The 12,261-nt window shown below is 39.6% G+C and overlaps 1 protein-coding gene across 7 annotated transcripts in view; it reads right to left on the bottom strand.

Moving 5' to 3' along the window:
• Cep83 (centrosomal protein 83) overlaps nt 1-12,261 on the bottom strand; it is a 127,860-nt gene that overhangs the window by 80,506 nt on the left and 35,093 nt on the right. The gene's annotated exons all lie outside the window — the stretch shown is intronic.

Genomic DNA, 12,261 nt, shown 5'->3' with positions numbered 1-12,261 from the left:
CTTAATACATATGCAGACTTGTCAGAGCTATAAGAAAAAACAAATTTATAATCATAGAGAGAAAATGTTACCACAATTCCTGGTGACTAACAGAAAAAGCACATTCTGTGGATTGTTTTCTGTTTAGAAGAGGAAATGTATGAATGGTTATTATATGCATATGTCTAATTTTATAATTTCAAAACTAGCAAATACTTTTCTAAGGTAGTTGTGCCATTTTCCATTCAACCAACAACATATGAGAGCGAGTTCTGCTTCCTCACATTTTTGCCAACAGTTGGGGCTGCAAATCTAATTTTAGACATTTTAGGGAGTATAAAGTGATATCTCATTGTAGTTTTAATCTGCAGTTCCCTTAAGCACTTTTTTACATATTTAATAGCCTATAATAGATCTTTTAAATCTGTGAAAGAATCTTTGTTTTAAGAACAATCAAAGTAAAAAGTAAATGGAAAAATGGGAGAGAGTTGAGTATATTTTAGGGGATAAAAGCCAAAATTTAAAATTTCTCAGTACACTAACCACTTACTAAGTATACATTTCCCCATTTGTAAATACTAACTTCGTTTCCTAGAAAGCCTTTCTCATCACTCTACATCTGATCTTAATCTTAAATATTACATTGAGTCTTACCCAATTTTCAAAACACTGACAAAGCAGTAAAATGAATCAATGTTCCCAGCACACAGGAGGCTGAGGCAGAATCATCATCATCACTGAGTCCAGTTCAGAGATGAGCATAACAACACACTTAGACTGTCTCAAAAGAGAACCCAACACCAAAGCTCAACAATGCACTACATCCTCAATGAAGTACTAACTCTAGCAAACATAATTAACTTTCTGTTTACTAGCTGTGGTGGTTTGAAAGAAAAATTACCCCCAACTGGAGTGGCACTATTAGGAGGTGTGGCCTTTTTGGAGGAAGTGTGCCACTATGGGGGCGGGTTTTGAGGTCTCTTTTGCTGAAGCTTCCCTCAATGTGACTGTCAATTGACTTCCTGTTGCCTATAAGATGTAGCACTCTCGACTCCAGCACTACATTTGCCTGCATGTCACCATGCTCCCTGACATGATGATAATGATTGAATCCCTGAAATTGTAAGTGAGCCAACCCAATTAAATGTTTTCTCTATAATAATTGCATGGTCATAATGTCTCTTCACAGCAATGAAAACCCTAACTACAACAGAAGTTGGCACCAGGGACTAAGGTATTGCTGTGATAGACCAGACCACGTTTGTTTGGAGGAATTTGGACTTTGGTACTTTGGGTTTGAAAAGCAGTGGAATGCTTTAAGCACTGTTTAATCAGGCACACTTGGAGCGTGGAAGACAGTGGTGCTAAGGGTAACTTAAACTGGAGAGGGGCTGGGCAGTGGTGGCGCACGCCTTTAATCCCAGCACTTGGGAGGCAGAGGCAGGTGGATTTCTGTGAGTTCAAGACCAGCCTGGTCTACAAGAGCTAGGCTCCAAAGCTACAGAGAAACCCTGTCTTGAAAAACCAAAAACTAAACTAAATTAAAAAATAAATAAACTGGAGAGGGGCTCACTTAAATTCCAGAGGAAAATAATTTTAGTATGTTGCCTACTAAGTTCCTGTGATATTTTGGTGAAGAAAGTGGCTGTCTTTTGTCCTTGTCCAAAGAGTTTGCCTGAGGCTAAAGTGAAGAGTTTTGAATTAATTCCACTGGCACAAGAAATCTCAAAACAGTCTGATACAAACTCTCTTGTGTGGTTAGTAGTGTTCATGCTTATGAAGATTTATAATGGAAAGGAGCAAGCTGAGCAAGGTAAATTACAAAGTGAAAATTTTGAGAAGAAAAAGAGAACTAAGAAGTGAAATAGAGTTAAATTCTGTGTTCAAGGAGATAAACAGACTAAAAATGGAATAAGGGGCTGGAGAGATGGCTCAGTGGTTAAGAGCACTGACTGCTCTTCCAGAGGACCCAGGTTCAATTCCCAGCACCCATGTGGCAGCTCACAACTGTCTGTAACTCCAGTTCCAGGGGACCTGACACCCACAGCAAAACACCAGTGCACATAAAATAAAAATATATAAATTTTAAAAAAGAAATGGAGTAAAGGGAGTGGTAACCTCAGGACAAGACCCCACCCACCTAAGTTTCCAACTTGTGAAAAGAGACTAAAGAAAAGCTTAGAGGAGGGTATGGTGGCACATGCCTCTAATCCCAGCACTGGGAAGGCAGAGTCTGAGTCAGATCTCTGAGTTTCAGGTCAACATGGTCTATGAAGGAATTTCCAGGATAGTTAAGCTTAGGCAGTGATTGCTGCTAATAGGGAGTGGATCCAGCCCAAGAGAAAGAAGTATGTTGTAGTCAACAAATCACAAAGGAGTTGGACATCTGAAGAGTGTTTTGACATCAGACAAGGAGATGAAGAGTTTGAGTTTGCAAAGCTCGTTTTCAGTCTTGCTTTTGTCCAGTATTTCCTCAATCTGCTCCTTTCCCTACGTTTTGAAATGCTAATGCATATCCTGTGCCATTAGATGTTGAAAATATATGATCTGCTTTTTGATTTTTACAGGTGAATTGCAGTTAAGAAATTGTCATGCATCTCAGAAGAGACTGGACTTTGAAACAAGTTTGAGACTGTAATAGACTATGGGGACTTTTGAAGTTGAGTTAAATGTTTTTTTTTTTTTTTTTTTTTTTTTTTTTGCATTTTGATATGGCTATAAAGCCTTTGGGGACCAGGGAGAGAAAAGTAGTGTTTTGAAAGAAAATGGCCCCATAGAGAGTGGCACTGTTAGGAAGTATGGCCTTGTTGGGGGAAGTATGTCACTGTGGGGATGGGTTTTGAGGTCTCTTTTGGTCAAGTTAACACTAAGCTATTAATAAATCTAATACATGTACTTTGATTTTCACCATGGCAAGAAATATATCAGTCTTCTATGCAGTCTCAACATCTACAACAACCACAAGCATATATTAAGAACTCAAAATCACCAAGTAAACAAATGATATGGCTACCATTCAATGTCAACTTAGTCTCAATTCATCCTTCTCATTTATATTCAGAAACTGCGGCTTTCAGACTTTTTGGGAGCTAAAGAAAAGTTAGTCATAAAACAAGATATATCTGCAGCCATAAAAGCTGACAGAGGAGAGAGGCACATCTAGAGGCTAGGTAGCGTGATAGGTGTGAGAGAAGTGGATGGGGGAACAAACAACACATGTCGTGGCCGAGGAGGGCTAACAGGGTGGTCTGCTGCAGCCTGCAGCTGGAACTCCCACTTGAAACCTGAACACTCTGCCCAGATACATGATCACCCTGGTTCCAAACAACAAGAAGACATCAAGATGAAGAACAATCAGTCCATTTGCTGGTCTGGACCTCCTAGGAAAGACATGTATGGTTCATGCTGCTCCTACAAGATTCTGTGGTTTCCATGACCCACTGTCTCAGGCTGTGACGAAGCCAGAGGTTCATGTGGATGTCCATGGTCCTACAGCAGCTGAAAGGTCCCTGGCCAGAGTTACCAGTAAAGGCCATACAGACATCCTTGGTCTGGGCCACAGTCTGAGGTCATGCTGATGTTTGTGGGTCATCCTTCTGCCAGGAGGTCATGTTGATGTGAGTGGCCTGCCCTGCAACCTGAGGTCATGGTGATGTCCAGGTCTAGGCTACTGCCAAGGGCCATGTCTGGGTCTGTGCTCCTACAGCAGCTGGGATCTGTGTTTATGGCCATGGCCCATGACACCACCAAAGGCTGTGTAGATGCCCATGGTCTGCACTGCTGCTGAGAGCTATGACAGTATCTGTGGCCTAGGCAACAGCAGAGGGTTGTGTTGGTGTCCGAGGTCTGTACTTCCGCCAGTGACAAGTATGTGAAGACAGGTCCATGGCACATGATGATGCTGGAGACCATGTGGATATCCATGATCCATGCTGTTGGCTGTTGCCAGAAACCATGTGGAAGTTCCTGATCCATGCCCCTGCTAAATGAAGAGCAAGGAAGCCACTTTTGTCAGGGTATTGATGACTACAGACTCACAGCTGAGAAAAGGGGACATGGAAGGCTTCTGTGACAGCCCCTACCCTTACTACACTCACCACAAAAAATTAACAGCCTAGACAGGAGGCCATCAAAGAGAATTCTTAAAAACTGTGATGGGGATGCTGAAATGTAGCTCCCCACAGTTGAGGGCTTCTAGCAGGGTGTAAGTGAAGAAGGACTCAGTTTTCCTTAAGGGGCTGGTCACTGGGATTTGACCATGCTCAAATATACAGGCAGCACCTGGGAGGGGCACAAAAGCACATTTCAAGAATCCATGTTATGTAGAACAAAGGTTACAAGACTTTTGTCTTACTTAATTGGCATTTTCTCACAAGCTTTCAGAAATCTCACACAGCTTCATTCATGTACTGTGTTTCAACACAGAACACTAAAATACCAACTTTCTATTTATTCCTACTGTTTTTTCTTTAACCCAAACTCAAAATCAGTACTATAATTTTAAATTGAAACTATGGTCAGATATCTTTAATTTCAACCAGTCAATACACGGCTAGTGACTCAGATACCTAACGCAAATTTTTAAAGTACAGAATTCAGAAGCTGGAGAGAGTGTCCAGCAGTTAAGATCACAAACTACAAGTTGTTCTTACAGAAGACCAAATTCAGCTTCCAGCACCCACATGAAGGCTCACAATCTTCTCAAACTCCAGTTCAGGGAACCCAATGCCCTCTTCTGGCCTCTGCAGGCACCACCCAAACATAATTTTATATTTACATGCAGGCAAGATTCATACACATAAAATAAAAATAGTATTTTTCAAGGAGTCTTTTAAGCTGGGCAGTGGTGGCACATGTCTTTAATACCAGCAGCACTAGGGAGGCAGAGGCAGAGGCAGGTAGATCTCAGGGTTCAAGGCCAGCCTGGTCTATAAAGCCAGTTCCAGGACAGCCAGGGCTACAAGAGAAACCCTGTTTCAAAAAAATCAAGAGATTCTTTTAAAATAAGCATATAATTCAAGCCAAATAAAAGAAACAGAGCATCTTAGTCGGCCTCTTATGACTGAGTACTTCGAGGATGTCTCTGAAAGGCAGGTCTACTAACTTTGAACTTCCTTGTCCCTTCTTTACAACTACAACAATCACATAATCACACACCTCCTGTGATCACTCTTGACTGAGCCCAGATCTACAGAACTACATGTTTTCTCCTACACAGGCACTGAATTTTTTAAGTCGTGAATAGTACAAGGTCTGCCCCAAAGTGTGGCAATTCAAGACATCCGAAAAGCACAGCTGCTGATGCTTATGGAAAGCTTCCAAATACATTTCATTAGTAGCACATGCTACTGCTATTCCTTTGAACATTTCAAAACAATGCCTTAAATATTTCATGCCCCCACATGAATGTTGTTTTCGAAAATATTAAAGAGTCTAGTGATAACCTTCATCAGGCATTTACTTCACTTATAAACAGAAATTAGAAATTTCTTCAAAATCCAAAGCCAACTATGCTCTCATCATTCTACAGGCTTCTGGGTAGCCATCCCAGGATGTTCTGTATAGCAAATCAATGTCACATTTTGACACTCTGCCAGAACCTGAAGTGCAGCTGGGAGCAGACCCCTCACAGCCCTGGCAACAAGCCAGGCACCATAATTGTGATTTAGAGAAAAACACGGAAGTCAGGCAAAGAGGAAAAGAAGATGTGTATTCTAGGGGTTAGCAATCAACCAAACACTGAATTACAATGTTATTCTTTTCTTACCATCATATTTTCTACTGCTGCACAACTTAACTCCGGTAAAATTAGGAGAGCAAGATATTGTAGCCAGCTTCAAATTCTTATTTGCAATAAATTATAAATTTCTCTCTAAAGTTGTGATTTAAAATGCAAAGATGATTCCTAACAAAATCAGACTTCAAATTCATTTCAAGGTTTCTCAGTATAGGCTTTGTGACATGTAACACGAGGAATTATGAACAAGTAGTACCTTTGGTGTGTGTATCACAAAACCTGTTCTGTTCATAGGCCCACTACATGGCTTAATATACAAAAGGTTATCCAGAGATCCAACGTACCCTGACATAAATTATTTAAGTAAATCCTGATGTAATTTTATCTCTATGAGCTATACAACATAATTTGAAAACTTTACAAGGAAAAAGATTTTTACTGCAACTAACATAAACATCATTTAGAATTGTCAGGAACCATTTTTTTTTTTACCAGAAATAAGGAAGAGTCATCTTCAGAAAGGTTAATTTTTAAAAAAATTCATCATTTAAAAAAGATTAATCAAAACCAGTATTTACTCAATAATAACTACACCACAGGTACTGACTAGTCTACTTACAATAAAGGTTTGAGGGCTAGACCAAAATATGCAGACTATCAACTCAAGCCAGCTCCTTAGCAAGAAAGAGCTGCTCCAAAGTCACAAAACTACAGATTACTTTTTGTTTATTTATACATTTTTTAAGATTTATTTTACTCATATGACCACTTTCTCTGTATGTATGTCTGTGCACCACATACATGCCTGGTGCCTGAAGAAGCGGTGAGGCCCCATGTGGGTGCTGGGAATTGAACCTGGGTCCTTCACTAGAACAAGTGCTCTTAACCAACAAGCCCAGCCCAGATTACCTTTAAGTGCCTATTTTATGCCAGATATTTTGCTGGGTCAAGATAAAATTAGGAGAACACCTTTGTCCTCAAAGAATTAATATTGGTCAGTGAAACAAACGCGTTAGCCACAGTTCAGTTATTAAATGTCCCCAAAAGGTGTCTATGTTAAAGGACCTTCAAGGATAGCACTATTAAGAGGTGCACTGTCCCATGCCATATGGCTAAAATACCAAAGACTGACTACTGCTCCTATATATTGTTATGGGAGTCCTTCGATCATCAGGGGCGCACCCATCCCTTAGGAGGATTATTAGACTCCAGGTCCTTCTCTCTCTGGCTTCTTAGACATGGTGTTTGCTATATCACCCACTCTCCATCACTGCCATGAGACAAAGACCCAAGGAGATCTGCCCATCTATATAGCCTAGAAATTCCAAACTACAACTCAATTTCTTAGGTATATTTTTTAACCAAGATAGGAAGCTAAAGAATATACATGTCTCAGTTATGTTTTTATTGCCGTAACAAGACCCCCATGACAAGGCAACTTAAGGAAAAGTTTCACAGGGTGAGATCATGACAATCACAGTGCGGAGCAGGGCAGCAAGCAGGCAGGCACAGAGCTGAAACACTAGCTATGAGCTTACATCCTTATCCATACATAGAAGGCAGAGAGCACTAAATATGAATGGTAAGGGCTTTAGAAACTTCAAAGCCCCAGCCCCAATGACACGTCTTTTCCAACAAGGCCATGCCCCCTACCCTTCCCAAACAGTTACAGGTATTTAAACATATGAGCCTCTGCAGGCCATTCTCATTCAAACAGTAACAATACATTACCAGTGCCAACTAACCAAGAAGAGTAAATATACCGTCAAATCATTTTTGAGCTTTTAAAACTTCTTTAGCATTTGCATACATTGCCTTTCGAAACATTATTCAGAAAGCCTAAAAATAATAAACATATTTATAGGTAGTATGTGGGCACAGAAGAGAGCCATCGTTATCAGAGAGGTAGCCAGAGAGACCTCCCAAAGATAATTCCAAACTAAAACCAAGGGGGAGACGCAAGACGCCAAGTATAAAACACAGAAATGAAGGAGAACAACATCATTACGGCAGGACAGAGAGCAGAACCTTAAGGATTATGTGCAGAGGTGCAGGGTTCTCTGGTAGAAACAGACTGAGGAATCAGAAGGAAAAAAGAAAAAGAGCACAAATCCATGGGAAAACAACAAGGGCCTGAGCTGCGATAATGGCAGCAAGCAGTTGAGAAGATAGCCTTGAGTAAGGAGACAGAAGAAAAAGAACTTGCAGAAATTGGTATCCTTTTCTTCAAAAATAATTTTAAAATGCATTTTAATGTCAAGAGATGGCACAGTCAACAAAGAGCTATTACACAAGCCTGAGAACCTGAGTTCAGAAGGCCGTCCCTCCTATAAAAAGCTGGGAGGGATAGCATGTTCCTTTTATTCCCAGACCTGGTAAGGCAGAGGCAAGAAAGTTCCTGGGAATTGCTGGTCAGCCATTTTAAAATACAATGAGCTCCAAGTTCAGTGAGAATTTGCTTCAAAAAATAAGGTGAGAGATACCTGATGTCGATCTCTACCCTCCACATAAATGTATACAAACATATACATAAGCATACTATATGCATGTGCACACACGCACCACTCAACACATACACACACTCAACACACAAATAAAAAGTATTAAAAAAAGAATGAATGAAAAAAATCAAGCACAGTATCTTTTGAAGAAGCATTTTGGTTAACTGTGAATACCACTACAGTAAAATACTCAGAACCCACCTTTCTTCCAAAGGATAAGGAGGGGGGTAAACTCTAAAGCTGGCTCTGTCAGGAACAAAGACTTGAAAATATGGATTTTGTTCCTTAAATGTCCACCTGCTGCTGTTCCTTCTTATTCTTTCCTTCAAACAAACCATCTCTATAGCAACACATTCTTCAGAAATTTGTGGGTGGAAAGCATATGTTTGTGCAAAAATAAAACCCAAGAACAAGAATTACTTTATTTTTCTTTGTATAAAGATATATATATATATATACCTAAAAATTAAAGCCATGAAACAAAAAATTAAAACAAATAAATATAATTATACAATTGAGATTACACATCTTTACAAGGAAATTCTTTTTATTGGTTACAATGACACCTTGTGGTAAAACTTTTCCGATTACACAAACTTTACAGCAGAAATGCAGGAGGATGCCTCAGAGAAAAGCAATACCAAAACCACAGCACTGAAGCGGTTTGGATATATACAATAATCCATTTGGAAACTTAAAAGGCAAAAACTCAAACTTTCAAAAGAAGTCTTAAGATAAGATAAACCTAAGTACTTTATAACACTATAAGCACAAATACTGCACTATTCCCTTCGCTTGGCAAAATTATCAGCAGAAATAAAATTTTTACATGCAAAACGAAATCACTTTTGTAATTCAGGGCAAAATCTCTCACATTAGTGACTCCTTACATGAGAATAGTAACATATGACATAAACTATAAAAATAAAGTATTATTACTCCTTTCATGCCAATTAAAAGCATTATGCCTTTAAAATATGAAAACATTCCAATCGTGATTGAATAATTAAGAGGGTAATTTATAATGACCTTTCATCAAATATTTACTGTTTTAAAATACACTAAGGGACTGGGCATGGTGGTATACAGCTTTAATCACAACACTCCAGAGACAGATCTTTGTGACTTCAAAGCCAGCACGTACACAGTGAGACCTTGTCTCAAAAAACAAAAACAAAAAAATGCTAAGTAGTAGGAAGCACAAAATTAATTTTTTATGCATACTATCAATCTTTTAAAACTATTCTCTCAGCAGCTACATGACACAATCCGCTCCCATCTCTCTGACCCATCTCATTCTCTTCTCACTCACCATGACAAGGGTCTGGCCCACAGGACCATCCCCCTACGGAAAGTACGACTGCCCCTCACAGCTCATTTACTGTTTCTCTTTGAGTCCCAATCTCTCTTTTAGTACATACCTCCAGCTCAAATCATACAGCCTATCTACAATGGAAGAAGCTCAATGATGGAACTCAGGAACTCACTACCCCAAAATATTATACTTTGACAACATAAAACAGCACAAGCAAGGAAATGTTCACCATCCTTAGTCATCAGAGAAATGCAAATCAAAACAACTGAGATTCCATCTTACACCTGTCAGAGTGGCCAAGATCAAAAACACTGATGACAGCTTATGCTGGAGAGGATGCAGAGTAATGGGAACACTCCTGCATTGCTGGTGAGAATGCAAACTTGTACAGTAGCTTTAGAAATCAGTATGGCGATTTCTCAGAAAATTAGGAAACAATCTTCCTCAAGACCCAGCAATACCACTTTTGGATATATAACCAAAGAAAGCTCATTCATACCACAAGGGCATGTGCTCAACTATGGTTCATAGCAGTATAATTTGGGATAGCCAGAACATGGAAACAACCTTAGACGCCCCTCAACCAAAGAATGGATAAAGAAAATGTGGTACATTTACACAATGGAGTACTACTCAGCAGTAAAAACACTTAATCTTGAATTTTACAAGCAAATGGATAGATCTAGAAAAAAAAACTTATTAAGTGAGGTAACCCAGATTCAGAAAAACAAATACAATATGTATTCACTCATAAGTGGCTTTTAGACATAAAGCAAAGAAAAAACAGTCTACAGTTCACAAACCCAGAAAACCTGGACAACAAAGAGGACCCTAAGAGAGACATACATGGATCTAAACAGGAAGGAGAAAAAGACAAGATCTCCTGAGTATATTGGGAGCATGGGAATCATGGGAGAAGGTAGAAGGGAAGATGGGAGGAAGGGAGGGGAACAGAGAAAAATGTACAAGGCAATAAAAACAATAAAAAACAAATGGGGAATAAAGGTTTGTAACCCCCTCCCCACAATGGTTCCCCTACATATTTTACTGGACTGTTGTTTGAATGAGAAATGTCCCTGTGAATGTGGATATTCCAACTGCTGCTTCACAGTGGGTGCTGTTTGGAAAAGTTTAGGTGGTACAGTCCTACTGGAGGAAGTGTATCACTCGGGCAGGTTTTGAGGGCTTATAGTCTTTCCCTAATTCCAGTTTATTCTCTCTGATTCCCACTTAAGGTTAGGATTTGATCTCTCAGCATCCTGCTGCTGCCACCATGCCCATCACTTACTGCCACCCCTCCCTGCTAGAACTATCCCTTACTATCCTTAGATCCTTTTCCCTCTTACCTCTCTAGAACTATAAGCCAAATAAATTCTTCCATAGTAGCTTTTAGTCACTGTGTTTTATCACAGCAAGATAAAATTAACTAAATTAACAATATCTGACCTTCCTGTAAGTAGAACATAAGACCCTCGTCCACAGGGATCCCAATGAAAGAATAAGCACAAAGCCCTCAAGAACCTGGGCTATCAAATCTTGCTAAATCTCTCCCAGTTTACTGCCATGACCTCGTTGTCTTTCAACCACACTTCTGCATGACTACATAAATACATAAGTTTCCCTGTTTCGTTTGGCTCTTCATTTCTGACAGTCCCATGTCACATTAAAGGTGCTGGGGCTATAGCTCAGTGTACAGTTCTTGCCTGCCATGTGCAAGGCTCTAGGTTCAATCCCTAGAATTATAAGAGGGGAAGGGGAGTAAATTTGTATGTTCTTGATTTGCTATGGTCACTTTTAGTATGGGAAGGTCTCAGTCATGAACCTAGAACGGAAAAACTAGCTCCCCAAATCTATACTCACTAACTTCAAATTTTCTAGCTGTTTCCTTTTAAAAACTGGTTAGTGTTACCTTCCCCTAATTTCATAATACATAACATCCTCAACTTCTATTTGCAACAAAGTTTCAATACTACTGATTCATCATCATCTGTTAACTTTTTTAAAAATATCTAATTATTAAGTATGGGTGTGTACGTGCTACAGCCACGATTCAGTTCCTGCCTTCCAATTTGCGGCTAGGTCTCTCGTTTCTGCTTTTGCACTGATACTGTAGGCTATCTGGTCTTTATGTTTCTGGGCAGTTCTCATTTCCATCTTTCATCTCCCATAGGAGTGCTGGAATTATAGATGCATACCACATCCATCTTTTCATGTGGGTTCCAGGTTATCAGGCTTGCCTAACACTTTTACCTGCTGAGCCATCTTGACAGCCCTCATCTGTTGATTTGAATCATTCTTTTCCATTTCTAGAGCCATCATGCTGTGTGCCCCACTGCCAAACTCAAGTACTTTATACTCTTTGCAAATTCTTAAAAATATTTTTTCATTACACTTATTGCATGTAAATATGTGGACATTTACAACAACATGCATGTGGAAGGGCAAATTAAAGAAGTGGGTTCTCTCCTTCCACTGTGTGGGTCATGGAGATCAGGCCTGGCTGGGAGGGCATTTTTACCTGCAGATCTACCTCACCAGCCCCACACGTAGCAAATTTTAACAGAAGCCTCCTAGACAACACACCAGAGTTTATTCTTTGCTCTTTCCTGAACGACCTTTTCTTCCTCATCTACTGCTTTCACCACTAATACAACCCTTCCTGGTCTTTATTCAAATCTAAATTTCTAAAGCAATTTCACATAATGCACTAAATACATCCCTATATAATT

This window comes from Arvicola amphibius, chromosome 17 (assembly GCF_903992535.2).
Source record: "Arvicola amphibius chromosome 17, mArvAmp1.2, whole genome shotgun sequence".
Classification (NCBI taxonomy): domain Eukaryota; kingdom Metazoa; phylum Chordata; class Mammalia; order Rodentia; family Cricetidae; genus Arvicola; species Arvicola amphibius.
This window is presented reverse-complemented; position numbering and strand designations above follow the sequence as displayed.